The sequence below is a fragment of the Pelecanus crispus genome, chromosome 2 (assembly GCF_030463565.1).
Source record: "Pelecanus crispus isolate bPelCri1 chromosome 2, bPelCri1.pri, whole genome shotgun sequence".
Lineage (NCBI taxonomy): Eukaryota > Metazoa > Chordata > Aves > Pelecaniformes > Pelecanidae > Pelecanus > Pelecanus crispus.
This window is the reverse complement of record NC_134644.1, coordinates 44319831-44336644: the sequence shown is the minus strand read 5'-3', so window position 1 is coordinate 44336644 and position 16814 is coordinate 44319831. Positions and strand designations below refer to the sequence as shown.

The 16814-nt window shown below is 43.4% G+C and overlaps 1 protein-coding gene across 4 annotated transcripts in view; it reads right to left on the bottom strand.

The window, feature by feature from the left end:
• RARB (retinoic acid receptor beta) overlaps nt 1-16814 on the bottom strand; it is a 196591-nt gene that overhangs the window by 30481 nt on the left and 149296 nt on the right. The window lies entirely within an intron of this gene.

The following is a 16814-nucleotide window of genomic DNA, read 5'->3' as shown; positions in this document are numbered from 1 at the left end:
TAATGATAAACTGTTTAAAGAGCATTTGCCCTGCGATTTCCATTTTTGAAGTGCTTTAATATCATCAAGTAATTGCCAGTGTGAAATAGGATAATCCATGTAGTCTCAGAAAGCTGACGCTTAAAGAGCTACTGAAGGTTGTTAGCATTAACAATTACAGGCAGAATAAATCACTCATATTTCCCATGAAGGCCCACCGACACATCTGCAATGGAAATAGCCTAGCCATACCATTGACTACAACAAAATTTACTCACTGATATATTTCCATCTGTATTTTACATAGGCATCACCTCAAGTTACTTAATATAGCTAGAAATTCCCATATGCAAGATGGAACATCTCCATAGGCAGGTACCACAACGTCCCTGTGCATCTTGCGCTGCTGTTGAATTTATCTACGCATCTGTCAATCCCTCCTCATCCATGCCCTGCCCCATCTCTCTCGCAGTATTCTGCATGAAATCAGTCGCTTCCTTACTCTAAATGTAAACCCCACAATTTCTGTTAAGATCTACCATGCCACCTGCAACAGGTTTGCAGAGTAATAGCATCACCCGGTGGATATTGCCAGCTGTCCCTCTCCCTGCTCAGTGCAGGAATGGGAAGGAGCTTTTGGAATCAACCACTCCATCCGGGGAAGTTTCCCAAACTCACAGGGCTTCTGTGGGTAACCCACTGTGAAGTGCCAGCCTACGGCAGGATCCCTATGAAACTAAAACCCTCCGGGAAACAAAGTACTGTGCTAACTATCTACTGCTTTGGCTGCTGAAATCCCAGTGGATTGACTAGTAACTTCTGTGGCAGTCTAGATAAAATTCTGCACACAGCTAGTTAAACTGAAATACTCCGGGAAAAAGGAGGACGGCTTTTCTGGAATTGCAGTGTCTTAATACATTAGCTAAAAATATACAAGACCACAAACACAATGTGATTATTCTTTCTCTTCCTTACAGCTGAAGTGACCAAGTACATGTACAGCAGTTGAAAAACACTTCTAAATACTCAGCCTGAAATTAGATTTCTATTAAGCTATAGTGCATTTGTTTTACCATAGGCTGGATAAAGAGAACATCTTTAAATTTCAAGCTCTGAACTTTCAGTCAGAAATCACTAAGAGGCCATTAAATCTGTCTCATCTGATTTCAGCTGTTCAAGTGCCCTTTCGAGCTACCTTCTCAAAGCAACTGCCCTTTTGAGCTACAATCTTGAAGCCTGGTACACTAACTCTTTATGGATAACCGATTACAGGTAAAAATATCCTGAACCTGACCTTTCTCTCCAGGGTCACCAAAAGGTAAATCAGACTACTCATCCACAGATATTACTTTAATTTCTCTTAGGAGACAGTCACGGCAGTACGATGCCTCGCAACCGGGAGAAGCTGGGGTTATCCAAAGTCATCAATTCAATTTGTTGGGCATTATCCAGGACCGCTGATGGCCATGGAAGTGCACGGGCTGTAAACTAAGACCAGACACTGCACTCCATTCCTGCCCGCTGCCTGGCCTGACTGCAGCACTTTGTACACTTCAACCGGCTGCAGCTATTTTATTTCTCATCCTAACACATGCAGAGGAAAAGAACACGACTTGCTTTTTACTTAACTGGAAAGCTACCTACCATGACAAATTGCAACCTCTTTCCTGACAATGCCATTAACAGACTCCTTCAACAAAACAACTTTCCATAATAAGCATATTCACTCAATGTAATGAATGAGTCTCAGCTACAGGAGAAGTTCTGATTATGTGTGATAAAATGGACTTTACGGGAGAGCAAATGGAAAGGCTACAAAAAAAAGGAGGTGAGCTGGAAGACCCCTTCCCTTTGCTCACACATGGCTGCCCAGTACCCAGGGCAATGGCTCCCCAGAAGGTAGAGCAGAAGTTCAGGAGCAATACCAAGACGGCGTGCCACCTGCATTTCTCCCTTTTATTATGGCTGGCTTCATGCAGTGCATGCAGTTTGGCTTTCCCCAAACAGGGTTCAATCCTATGTTATTTACCAGAATTAAGAATAACAGCCCCAAATTATCACCACTGATGTTTTTTGTCTTGCAGTGGTGCTACTCCACCAATTGCAGCAGAGTCCTATTAGTGTGAAACTACAGTAGCATAGTGGGAGATCAGGTCTAATATCTGTATCTGCAGATGGATAACACTGCATTCATACCTAAGTTTCATTTCTTTGTTTTGCCCCCAAGGCTAGATTTCACATTTGTACCTCCTAGTGCCTTGTGCAATTGTGTAAAGGTGCATCGAGCGAGAGAGCTGCCAACTGACAACACATCTGAAGAGGCTTGCGTGCGTGGTGTACTTCATCAAGCACAAAGAACACATTGCCTCCCGCAACCATAAATTGAGCTCATGAAGGCGGAGGAACAGTTGTTCCCAGAGCGTTTTAAGAAAGGGAGCCATAGCCTTGAATCGCAGCGTTAGCCTGCATTACAGCCTCGGCAGCTTGCAGCCCCGGCCTCCCACTAGGCCAGGGATAATAAAAGCAAAGAAATAGCTCAGCTACTATTTACCTACTCCTCTGAAGCTAACGTGGAAAACACACCATTATGAACTTACACAAATTCCTTCCTAAGGACAAAGGCTTGTCGATACTCCTACTACTTAAATAGAAAGAAGGAAAAAAAAAAAAAAAAAAACCAAACCAGAAAGTTATTTCCAGCTCTTGAGGTGCCAGGGCTGGCCTCCAAAGCGGTGGGCAGGGGGGACACAGAGTGTGCAGCTCCACAGCCATGCTCAACCTCCCTGCCCGGACCCCGCTCCCGGCCGGCCGGAGCTGCTGCCGAACAACCTGCTCCTCCAGGAGAGGCAGCCCAGGAGCAAGAGAAGGGAAGAACTGTTATTACTTAACCAGGTGGACCTAAAAGCACCGGAAGATCAGCCCAAAAATTTGCTGTTTAAACCTCACATCAATGTGCGGTCCAACGCAGCTGGTGGGCATGCATCTGCACCTGCTGGTGGGCTTGGTCTGCAGCTGGGTCACATTTTTTAATTAATAGCGCCTGTCATTAAACCTGTTTTGCCATAATAGTAAAAGGAAAGTTTCATCAAATGGCAAAATAACATGCTCAAACAATACTATTGCATTTCACTGCATTTTAGCATGTGAAATGCTCCCTTTCCAAAAGCTGAGCAATCAGAATAAACAATCTGCAAATTTGTGGTTCGGGTGGGGTTTTGTTTTGTTTTGGTTTTTTTTTTTAAGATTACATCGTCCTCTTTTCACAAAGTGTAGCCTAAGGAGAAGGACTGAGGTCAGGGGACTTCTTTTTCTTTCCATCTGCATGATTTCGGGAAGGCCAAGCGAGCCAGCCAGCAGGGTCCGGGAGCGCCGGGCTGGCAACGTCACCAGATTCCTGTAAAAGCCCCGCTGCAGCTGGCAGCTGACACGGCTAAATAAGTTTATTCACTTTCAGCTTTAGCATCTCACTGCCCACCCCGAAACGCTACACCGGTAAGCTGAGGTACTTCAAATGCCTCTGCCTCCCAGGTTTTTCTTTTCTTTTGGCAGGACGTCCCTTTCCGCCCATGCACGGCATAACTCGGCGCTGAGCCCCAGAGGGACCTAACCTGCAGCAGTCGAATCCCCAGCTCACGCCCGGGATCTCCGCGCCTGGGATAGCTGCCGGCTTTAACGCGACCCTTCAAAGCAAAAAGTGCCTGGGAGACAAAGGCTGCTGCTTGTGTGTTTAATAAATACTGCTCCATCCATAATTCACATGCAGAAATACTGCTTTTCATCTATTAACGCAGGCTCTCCGGACATCTGTACTCCTACTTTATGTAGCGGCAGAAGCATCATGGCATTACGGGGTCAAATTCCCTTAACACACCTGCAGCAACCTCAGCTGTTTCAGCACTCATGTTGTGACATGAATCACTCCACAAGCCTGCACCTAATTATCAGACTGTCTATTTTGATATATTTTATCTTTTATGTACAATGCCAAAGAAGTTCTTTAAAATATGTTCCAACTACTCTTTCATTTAAAAAGAAAAAAAATTGCTTTCTTCTCTGGGACTTAAGTTCTGAAATGGCAAGAGTAAACGGACCAGATTATTTAAGAAAGAAGGCGTGCTAGTAACTACAGGACTGGCTTAAAGAGCTTAATTCTGCCAGACAGGGTCAAGCAGCATCAACTCCTGATTTCTCCATAAGATCTTTTAAATATCCCCAGTAAAGCCAGCACATAACCTTTTTACATTAAGCACTTTCACAGTACACCAGGCCAGCCTGATGTAGTGATCACACAAGGAGCAAAGCAGCCAGCCACTTGCTTCCAGGAAACAGCAAGATCCTAAAAAAACCAGCCTTTTTATTGTTGATTTGAAATCAAAGTGATTGCTGAGGCCTCTGCAACTTCCAGCACAAGACTTACTGTGCACAAGGGAGTTCATTTTGAGAAGGCAAACAGGCAGCAGGTCATCACAGAGTTAACTCAATAAAATAATAATTTCTACTTGGATAAACTGACCTAGTTTTCCCAGAAAACAAAGGATGCAACTTGGACATGAGATGACGTCTGAAAGGGAAGCCAAGGGCTGGGCAAGGAGATCAAATACAACACACAGCTGGTCCTTAAGTAAATGAGGGTGGTGGTCCCCGGTTGACATTACAAACAACTACCCAGCATAGGATTAACTGGCATTACTAGTGGTTTCTACGCCCATCTTATCTCATGGATGCCGATGACAAATCTTTCATGTCCTTCAACGGTGTGGGATTGGGCCCTGAACTCATCATACACAGGTTCAGGACATCCTTCCAGTTAGGATGGTCTTCTCCAAGACTGTGGCAAGTGCCTGACTCAAGATGCGCTTACAGAAGGCTTTTTTTTTTTTCACAGAAGGTCCTCAGGGTATTGTTCCTGGGCTACAGCCCCCATGGGAAGCGCTGGCTGAAAACTCAACATTTCCAAAAGAAGAGGTTTATTTAGTTCCTGAAAGAGCCGATGAACATCCACCTCCCCAGCCAGCTGCAGGACTGCCCCAGAGCCCCAGGCCATGCAGCAGACACGGCGCAGACAAGATTGCCAGGGCCTGGGATGCGCAGCGTGGAGGGCAAGGATCCTCCCCGGCCCCCCTCGCAACTCATCCCAAGATTTTGCAAATCTGAACACAACACGATGCTGGCAACTCCGCATTTGGGGATTCAACCCAGTGTTACTTTTCGGCGAAGCTCTGTTGTGCTGGAACACCTCCAACCAGCTCAAGTTAAACAATTTGCCCAGAGAAAATGTTCAATGAAGGGGAAACGTAAAAGTATGCACAGAAGGAGGCCTGACTCCCCCTCTTTTCTAATCCATCACACAGCATTAGAGATTAAATACTCATTAAAAATATATATAATAAGCTGTTAAGACAGGATATCTAGTGATTCCTCTTAATTGCCTTATTCTTCCCACACCCTGGTTTCTAGGGAGTACTTTTAAATGTTCCTCCTCCATTTCTGCAAGGCCCATTTACCACTGGGTTATCTCCCCACCTCATCTCCCCAGCCAAGAAAGAAGACCCCAAAACTCCTGGCGCTCAATACTGCATACCCTGTGGGAGGCAGTTAATGTGTCTGTATGGTTTTATATAAGTTCATGCCTTGCCATGCTTAAATTTGAGTAGAAAAGATGTTCCTAATAAACATGTGAAATAGCTGTAACTGACTTAGAAAACAAGAGGAAAAGTTGCCAGGAAAAAGCTTTGACTCTCTCTTTAGGACAAGCAGGATTTAGGCCTTCTGCAGAATTAAAGGAATACAATATTTCTGCTTATTCTCTTCTCTCCCTCTGTACTTTTCACTTTGTTGTGGGAGACAGTTGAACATAACGCGGTTTCTTTTTCTTAATAACAGCTATCCTCTTGCTTTTCTTTGTTCTCTTTTTCATATTTGCACTCCTTTTCAGTTTAAAATTATTTTCTGGATGTTCTGATTTAGTAGCAGCATTCGCGTGAAGAGGCATCCAAAGAGAAAAAAAAAAAACTATGCATTGAGGTTCTCTTCCAAATTACAGAAAGGAGCAAATTTAGCATCCTTCTTGTAGAAAAATGCTGTCAAAAGGTGCTTATGAACTAACAGTACTCCGTGTCACTTGTGACAGGGATCTGGACCGTATAGGTTTGATCCTTGAGCTCCTCAATGGGATAACCAGACAGCGTGGCACTGTACAACATGGACTACAAGACCAAACACACACTGAGCTCTGGACTTCCATGCCCACCTTGATGAGATATCTAATTTGAAACACAAGAGCCCTGGCTTGCTCCCTGCCTAAGAGAGGCAGACCAATATTGTCTGAGAGCAACTCAAGCTGCATTAAATCTAATGCTCCATCTTCCAGTATCAACGATTCTTCTGTATCAGAAAAAACCCACCTTGACAAAATTTCAGAAGTGACACTTTTTTGAGTGGCTCTTCCCCATTGCTTCTCCACTAGAATCAAAACAGCATCATGGGTCACCTAGAAGAAGCGCTATGGCAAGAAAAACAGAGGAAAGACAGTCCTTGTATGTACGAAGCAGCTCACACAGCTACGGTGTAGTCAGGAATGCTGAACACACAAGGTGCAGCCCCTCATCACATAAGGACGTTCATTTACTGCTGACTGGTCTTCCTGGGCTGATGCCTCCTCTACTGACGCCTCTAGGTTACAAAATGGGTAAAACCCCTGCAATACCAATTTCAGTCTTCCTGAGATGTAGAAAAAACTCTCAGGCACTAGCCAAAATAAACATCTTATACTTAATTTTTAAAACAATAAAAAATAAATTTCATTCTTTACTCTGCCACTGGGACACCCTCTAAAAGTACACAACATATATCAAGCAAGTAAAAGTGCTACGCTTCATAAGAGCACACGTAACTTGTGGGTTCTTTGAAATGTAATACAACTCCCCATAAACTCCTGCAATTCCTGGCAATTTCAACTTTTTCTACCTCTCTCACGTTGTGTTACTGTTTCCGTAACGCAAACTGTAATCAGCTAGTTGGGAGTTAAAATAAAACCAAGGAAATCAGAACTTTCTTTCAGGACAGATGGGAAGAAGCAAAGGATTTGCAGCAGCACCCATTGCACCAGGGCTGACTGACAGCAGGAAACCGGCTAATGATGGAAATAGGAGGAGACGGAGCAGGTGAAAACAGTGCCTCTGGATCGACCAGTGAGTCAAGGAATGACGACCTCTCCCGCTCCTTCAACCGTGCGGTGATCTCTTCACCAAAACTATCTGTTGCTGCCAAGGGAATAAAGCACATCTCTGTGCCAGAGAGGCAGGAACCTGGCACCCCTGAGCCATTTGATGAATTGCACGTGTGCCCACTGCTGAAGGAGGGAGTGCAGTGATGCCTGCAGCGTTTTTAAAAAGCCTTCCCTTATCTTCCAGTATCATTCCACTTCAGTATTTTCTGTTTGTGATGTTTCAATCCACCCTCACTGCTACATTTTCCTATTTAATTTGATGCTTTCTTTTCAGGCTCTCAAGTTTTATGCTAAGAGTTTCCCAGGTTTAAATACACCGAGTTCTGCCTCCAAAAAACACTGACGGTGGAGTATCGACCTACTTCACATGGGAAAAAACAATCCTAAATGCAAAATGTGTTATGTTATCTGCCAGTAATCCTTCTCCCCACAAGTTTAAAGACAAAATATGTTTAAAAATATAATGCGTTGAAAATGATACAAATGTATTACGCTTTGTTAGTCTGTCATTTTAAACGGTCTGTAAAGTCCTCCCTCAGAGGATTGGACTTAAATCATTCATTAACTTGAAGCTGATTGCTTTGTCCTGGAAAGGGGGAAGAACATGGATTTCTCAGCTGTAACCCAATTTCCTAACAGAAACAAAAACAACCTGATGAAATTCAGTTACCAAAAGCATCTATCATACCTCAAGCAGAAGCATAAATAAATTAATTACAAAAGGAGCTTCTTCAGCAAAATCTAACTTTATGGGGAGTTTTACAATTAACATTTCACTTGCTTAAAAGTTTAAAGAAAGAAAGAAAAGTAGGTCAGCGTGTTTCCCGAGCATGTCTTCCTGACTCCATTAAAACTGTCTGTCAGATGACTAACCATGCCTGTAATCCAACTAAAAGCATGTTTGCTTTCTGTTGCACTTTTTGCCAGGGGAAGGGAAGAATTCCACTTAGCTTTAACTCTGAAATTCAGGTAAATGTCTCCAAAAGCAGGATAATTTCCTCACATTTACTTCCCAAATCTGTTTATATCGTCAATAAGCAACTGGTTATGAATGCACGGCACTGAGAAATGATCCCACAGCTGATTAAATGCCTATCAGCCGCAGGCATTGCCTGTAGGGCTTTCAGCTACAACTTGTTGAAGTCAGTTTTCAGAGCTGTCGTCTGATTGACAGACTTTTCCTAAGCCGTAGATTTAAAAATTTAACAGCTTTCAGAAACACGCAAGCATGCAAACAAGTACTGGAGTAAGGTGAGATGGGGCAAAACCGTTTCTGTTCACTTTGGGCCAAAGGAAATTAAAAATCCTAGCGCCTTACGATCTTTCTTTTTCCTTTCATAGTATTAGCAGCTGAGTGTTATTTAAGTTAGAATAGAAAGCGTGTTATTTCTACTACTTGTATGCCATCCAACTTTAAAAAATCCTGTATGCTTTCCACGTGAGCGCTAAAGAACTGGAGATTAGCTGTTCCGATGTATTTTAAATTGAGCATGTGATACCAAGTCAAACTAAAAACAAATCGAGGCTATTTTTAGAGCGCAGTCCTAGGGCCAGCATCCTGGCAGGAGGAGCTGCAACGTGTCAGCTGGTTTATCGCAGGCACGGCAATGGAAAACTCCCTCAGCTATAACAACTCATACAGCAGATGAAAGCAAGCCGTAAGAGCCTGACAGCAGCAGAGGGAAATCCACAGCCTCATCTACTTATGTAGAGATCTTCCTAAACCTTCTTTGAGAGCTTACTGCTTTCCGAGCACCTGCTTTCTATCTTCCACACCATCAGCACAGGAGTTGCTCTCCACAGAGGGGCCAGCACGAGCTTTGTTTCTTTGCCTTCTGCAGAGGCACCTATCCGATGTAAGACCATCTCCAGTAAATCGATCACCAGGAAAAGGAAGAAGTAAGTTTGCAGATATAAACCATCAGGAAGACGTACGCATTCTCACATATGTTTCTTCTAAGGGGAAGGACCAAATACGCATCTCCTCTGATACTGAGTCCTTCAGGCACATTCGGGTTGCTGCAGTTCAGACTTCCCAGAACTCTTGGGAACAATTTACTGCATTTCTCATGAACCTTGTCTACTGTAGATAACATTTTCAGGTTGGCCTGACAACCAAATAAGCCATGTTTAGCTTCAAGGCTTAGGACACTGGCAATTTGCTCGTTCCCAGACTGATACTTATCTCATTGACATTTCTTCATCCTTCAGATTCAGCATCCCAAAATAAAAAAAAAAGCTTTCAAAGGGAGAAAAAGATAGCAGAGAAACCACAAGGTGCCAGTACAGAAAGCACAACCCGCATGGTACAATGGCAATTAGGAGAAAGGGATGCATCAAAGAAGCCCCGTGCCCCCGGACAAGAAAATGATCTGAATGAGGAATACGAAGCAGTGAACTGAGTGCATAAAGGAAGAATGGAAGCTCTGAAACAAAGCTTTTGAGGTCATGGGATTGGGGTCTCAGCAGTTATGTCTGCATGACCAAGCAAGCGTGGCCTCAGCTCTGTGCTTCAGAGCGCATGGACCAGGGAGGAACAAGCTACCTCCAGATTTCCCATCTGCTCTTACAGCAGCATTGCCCAGCGCAGCACAAGGCAGAAAGGATAACCCAGGGTTTTGCCTGCTGTGAAAGCAGTTGGGATACTAAACTCAAGAAGAGGCACAGGCTACCTGCAATGGCAACATGAACGCATAGATCCAGTGTCTTTATATGTACGATCCGGAATAATGCTGTAACACCCCCATGCACACCCCAAACCAAAGCAGGGGAAGAGAAAGAACACAAAAAGGCCACAGAAACAATCAGATCCATGTTAAGAAGCAGCTCTGTGAGAGTCGCTTGCCCCAAATGCCTTTTACTGGGAAACTGATTGAAGAAAGCCCGTGATGATCCTTAAAAAAACCCTGAAGGTGTGAAATGAAAAAATGGGAAGTCCTGTCTGCATCAGTGCCATTAACTGCCCTCACGGAAGAGCCAGACCTCCAGAGGAGGTGGCATGCGGCTGGACCGCCACGGAAACCTGAGCTGCTATCATCAACAGACAGGCATTAGCCACTCCACAGGCTCTGATAAAATGTGCTCCCATAAAATAAGAAAGGGTTCAATCAAGTCTGAGGACTTTGCTAGAGCCACCGAATAGTAACATATACTTTTCTGGAGTGTGCTGCAGATGTAAGTAGAAATTGGACTGTACACACGTTACACTTTTCACTGGCTCTAGTTATCTCTGAATTTCACATATATTGAAAGAAAAGTTACTTGTACAAGGACTCCGTGCCATTCAGCTGAATTTCTTCCACAGAACAAGATCAAGAGGCGTTCAGAAAGTCCACTAATATCTAATTGACACTTCTTCCCTTCTTAAAGCACATCTCTTTCAGAGCACGGCTGGGTACCGCAGTACAAATGATTAGCATAGTAACTTTAGAAGTGTTTAGATAATAAGACACCTTGTTAAGCAAAAATGTAAGAAAGGCACACGCTTACAGTCGCCGAGGACTAGGATTGATGGATGCAGACAAAGGCTGCAGAGAGCACACGAGCCCTGGTAACTTCTGCCAGGATGCGTGTTGTCATAGAGACAGCAGAGAGCGATGAAAAGTTCACCACAGTAGCTATACCTTAGTGAATCAGTCTTAATGTAACTTCCAGCTGAGGACATGTAATCAATCTCTGTATGAGCTTATTGAAGGAATTCCCTTTATGCTTACTCAGTCCTCAAGAGCCCAAAATGAGGGAAAAGGTTTTAAAATATATATGCTTTACTACTTTTAAAGACAAGACAAGGCCTAGTATTTCTTGGGGGGGGGGGGGGGGGGGGGCACGGGGGAGAGAACTGTTTCTTTTGAAAAACAAATTATGTAAAACATGAAAAACTTGAGAAAGACATTCAATTAAAAAAAAAAAAAACCCGAAAAATGTGGAAAGAGTAAATCTAGGGCAGTCTGGCAAGATTGGCCACATGCAACGGCGTCTCCCCCTTTCCCCAGACACCTTCCCAATGGAGGTGGCCGCAGCCCTGGCATCTCACTGCTGCTCTTCTCCCATCGGGCTCAATAACCTTATTCCCTTTTCTGCTGCAAAACACAGGACTTTCCCTGCTCTCTCTTCCCTCTCCATGCCTTTCTCCTGGCATCTCTCTCCCCAGTGGCATTCGACCCTTGGGTTATCTTCCCGCGGGGCAGCAGCACCCCCTGACCCTCCCCGGGTCCCTGCTCCGGGCTCAGCCCCACCACTTGGGAGGTACGGGACGCTGGAGCCGACACCAAGCAGCACAGAAACGGTACCAGGGGTTGTTTATTGGCCAGGGTCCTCAATTCTTAGCTTACACAATTATGGGTTTTCTACGCAAGAAAGGAGGAAAAAAAAAATTGCAGCACTGGCGTGTTACAGTTTAAAGTTACAGCTATTTGTGTAATGCCTGAAAGGCAACGAACAGAAGAAAAAGAAAACCTTAGGACGCTATTCATACTTTTCCCTAACATTTTAGGATATAAAGATCAGACTAATTACCAAACAGTCTTGAGTTGAGCAGGGTTCACCAATCACGTTCTGCTTGAAGAATTAGGAGAGAATTTACTTAGCCGCATCAAGAAAGGTGCCAATAAATTGTTCAGCTGGAGAGTTAACATAATAAAAAAAAATCATTTTTTATGTTATTTTCTTTAGCAGTTTATTAATTGCTGCCTGAAATACTTTTCTGAAACACAACGAGCTGCAAATGAATTCATGGGCTATTAATCTGCTGTACATGGCACTGGAGGGAAAGCTCATTAGGTGAGTTGATGCAATTACTGCTATTACATAACCATCTTCACAGAACATAGAGTAAATTATGAATAATAACATTCAATCTAAGTTGCTCCTTTAAACATTAAAGCTGGCAAGTGAAACCTACGCAAAATCAGGGGGAAAGGCTAAAACACAAAAGAGGCAGACCCCAAAAGGAGGAAAGGAAAGCAGATCTGCTTCTTTGAAGACACCAAACCAATGCAAAAAGCAAGAGATGTTTGTTTAACCATGGGAAACAATGCGCAACAAGTAGAACCCAGTTCTCTACAAGAGAATTTTAATTGTATATAAATCATTTTCAGCCACCCAGCATAACAAAGTGTGCATTATCTCTGGCAGAGGACAGACTGACACTAGAGCACTGTGGTTTTTGTAGCAGGAAGACCCTTCACGTTGGCTTTGCTCTCATCTTAAAAAATCTCCCCATCAGTGATATTGAGTGTTTGGCATTAACTTTTAAAAGTTCCCAATTTCTCAGCCTCAAAAAATAAATACAAGCATTCCTATCTGATCAGCAACTGAAAAAAAACCCCAATCCAACCTTAATGAACAAAATGAAAAAAACTGTGATCTGTATGGCTTGGGCATGGTTTCCCCACTATCGACATACTCTAATTCTTAATTTCATTGGTATTTTCACCGTTTACATCTTTCACCTTCAAAGCACTTACAATAAAGGTCTCCCAGCACCTGTAAAAAGACTCATCATTTTCACCTCTCAAGACAGGAAAGCTAGTGTTAATCAGCTTGTAGTGTTTAGAGAGAATTAGTCCCAGAACGGAATTCAGGGTTTTGTGATTTCCACTCTGATATTTAGCTTGTGCCTCTCTAGAAAGCAAGGCGAGTCAGCAGGAGAGGCAACTACAGTGGAATTTTTGAAAAAGCCCCCAGCCACCATGTGGTAGTTAGGCACCTAGTTAAAAATCTAGCCTGTAGCAAAGCAGAAACAATTCTTAAATCCAGTGCTTTCTGCTGGCTAAAAAGAATACAAAACCAGTTCCATTCCGAGTAAAAGCATCTAAACAAAGATTTCATGTAGTCTAACTAATTTACTTTAAAATTACATCAGTGGAATCTGCATGAACTTCTCAAACGCAACTATGCAGACTAGCCCTCCGCTTAGTGATTCATTGGAGATGTAATCATGCTTCACTAAGGAGTGTAAAAGAAAATGAAACAGAAATATAAAATAAAAAATACAAACATGACAGTTCTTCAAGTTGATGTTTCCTGGTTGCCAATTTAAACCAGAATTAAAATAAGTAAATCAATTCATTCTGTTGTTCAGTAGCAGAATGTAATCATATGTTCTGAGAAGCATGAACATTTAAATATTCTAAGACTTGGAAGTCTGTGACAAAGAGTAACAGACATTTCTGTGCAAGTTGAAAAAAACCAAAACCAAAAAACCAACAAATACAGAGCACAAAAACTGGATTATCTCCATTTCATGGTAATTCCCCTGCATTCCCTTCCTTCCTCCTTCCCTCCCTCCAGAGAGGTTAATTGTAAGCAGATTTACAAATCTGAACATTGCTTCAGTGCACTGAAGCAATCTGGAACAATAATTCTGTGCCTTTAAAATTTTGCTCTATTAGAGCGCACTGCAGACGAGGTTTATGCCAGTACAGAGGGCTTCTCTGCATCACACCTGTACTGGGGTACATGGGCCGGGTGTGTCTCTGAGGGGGACCCCAAAGATCATCAAAGCACAGTGACAGTCTTTGCGGCCTGCAAATTTTATAAAAGAGGATGGAAGTGGAAGAGCTGCTGGGCTAAGCTGAGCAGTTGGGGCAGAAGGAAGCTCCATTTTCTTCCCCCTTGTACCCCGCAATAAATCCAGTTTAGGTTTTCTTTAAGGGCAGGCTTCACCTTACAAAGCGTATGCTGCAGCATCCTGCTTGAAAGAGTCCATTATTGTTCCAGAGTTTTGCCCAGCTTCCCGAGTGCTCCCTTAATTGCGGGAGGCAGCGCCGTACGTGTGACCCCTTGCCAGCTCCTGAGGGCCGAGGTCCGTGCATCCAGGCAACAGTGCGCTGCTTGCCGACACCTGGGGTCAGGCCAAGGATGGTGCTTCAGCATCAGCTTAGAGATCACGTAATAGAAGGGCAGAGGTTAGTTTCCTAAGGCTCTCCATCACATAATGAGCCACTGTCAGCCTTAGTAGCCTTCTCACTTCAGCGGCAGCAAAAAAAAAAAAAAAAAGAATTCTGTGTGATCACCATTTGTCTCTACACGTCAATTAAAAAAATAACCGGCTGGAAGGGTAAGAAGGACAGAAATGGTTTGGAGTGGGGATCAGAGGCTCAGCTGCACCTACACACACCTGAGCACCCATGCATGAACTGACGTGGGACAGCCATACAATAAACCCAACACTTGATGCACTGCTGGTGGAGGGGCTGGCTCCGGGCTCTCACACTGAGAGCTGCAGCTCAGGTTGCAGGGACACAAGCTCAGGAGTTTCTGAAGGAGAGGGATCTGCTGAAAGACAGCAGGGCTTTATTTCAAGCTGTGTTTTGCCCTGTGGCAGGATGATAAGGCAGTCATCACTAAGCCGTTTCCCCTCACACCCTTTGTCTTGTCTATTTGGAGCGCAAACTTTTTGCAACAGCGCCTGCACAATGAAAGACAGTGCCTGCGCTAGTGGGATCCAGTCTCAGCGGGTCCTGCAGATACTATCACAAGGCAAATAGCTCCACTCCTGCCCTGGAGGCAGTCTTGTTATTGACCTCTCTTGATCAGATCTGGGGACTAACATGGGGTCAAAGATAACTTCTTTTTCCCTACACGAACAAAACAACCTATCAAGAAGTGCAAATTTGGTGCATTCCTTCATCATCTCACTTCATTCTCTAAACCAAGATAAAAACATAGAAGAAATGCTCAGTACCTCCTCTCTTCCAAAACGCTGTAGCTCCATTCTTAAAACCTTATCACGCTGGCTGGGCAGCCAGTTCTCATCTCTGATGTTTGTCTGTAACGCTCATTAAGCTCAAAAGGAGTCGCATATGCAAGCACTTTTGCATGCCCTTTAAAGGCAGAACAAATAAACACAGGACTGTAGCGTTAAAGCACAGATTATTCTGTATACTGAAATTCTGCATTTACTCCTCCTTAGCTCCTGGCAAGAGACCTTGGGGTTCCTATTTGCAGCTGCCCACCACAATTACTTTTCCCATTTGGGAAGGGTTTGAGCACTGTAGGCTTGTTTCCCTATGAGATTTCTCTGATACTTTTTTCTGTCCTTTGTTCATGGCTTTCACGTTACAAGGTAACAGAACTGTAAGAAGACAGAAAAACAAAATGTGAATAAGGTACTGGGGGAAAAGAAAAACCTCTATCTGCTAAGAAAAAGCCCGCTGACAAATGTGCCTTTGTTTACATAAACTTCTAAAGAAATGGGGTTGAAACCTGGAGACAGGTATGAAAGAAGGTCAGATAAGAAAACAGTTTTTCAAATCTCTTAAGAGATTAAAAGCTCCTGTTTACGAAGGGATAACATGGAATCACTTCAGACTTAGTTCTTAAACCCAGAAGACAAGACACAATGCATTCAAACTGATGACATTTAAAATAATTTCTCTCTGTTCCTTTGCAAATGCCTTCTACAGAAATGCAGCCAGAGGACATCCCCCACTTCTCCCCAGTACCCTCTGTTCCCCCTCCAATGCGCTATCCCCCTCTCAGTGCCCGTAGTGGTTTGAGATAAAGGCACCTGCCAAAGGGCAATTTCACTCAGTTCACCCAAGGAAACAGGCAGAGCAAAACCTTAATTCTTGCTGGCAAAGCTCCAGCTACCCTATGGGAGAAAACAAACCATCACCTAAAAGGCAGTAAGTCTTTATACTTTACCCTAAGTAACTTTGGTTAACATGTTGGAAATACTGCTGACATTTCCAAAACTTACTCTGATGTGACGTTACAGCTTTTAATAAGATTACTACTTCACGTCAGCCATAAAATCCTTAAGAATTCAAGACCAACAAGCCCTCAGGTGAACAAAGTGTTTTGTCTTCTCTCCCAAACTGCATCATACTGTTTTTATCAAGGAAAAAAGCTTCATGTGCACAGATAGATATGCAGTCAAATACCTATCAATAAAATCCTCCTCATTCAATCTTACATCTTTGTGCATCTTTGTATTTAGCCTAACTTGTCCTTTACTCCCATCATGGTCTCCACTCCAGTAAATCTATACGTAAGTATAGATAAGTGCACTTCAGGCACACAAGAAAACCAGAAAACCCAGCAAGGACAGTGAAATCATGGAAATCCTATGACCTCCTAGCTCCCCCCGTTGCTGGAAACTTCATGTCAGCCCTTTTCAATAACCACAATTTCAGATTTCCGTGAAAAGGAGTTGAAAACAGTGCAAAGTGGTCTTTCTCTACTCCTCAACACTCTTCCTCTGAGAGGACAGGAAGGAGAGGGTAAGAGAGAAAAAAAGGGATGCAATCAGGAGGGACCAGTGTGACTTTGGGACCTCTTCGGCTCCTGCCCAAGTATGGAGATGGGAACTACTGGGAAGTCCCATGCAATTCAGGAAGGAGAAATGCAGAGGATGAGAACTGATTTATATCAAAGTTCAGTCATAAATGTCTCATCAGTGTTAATTTTTTTTTCTCTGGTCTTAAAGTCTCTCTAAGGAACTCCTGCAGGTGAATTAAAGTAAAGAAGGGGCGTTGGGCAATTTTTTTCCCTCTCTTATGCACACACTGCAAGTTTCTGTGGTGTTTATTATTGGAATTGACCTGAAATCAGAAACATCACTGACAGAGGTAGAAACCCTCAACAATCAAACAAATCACTA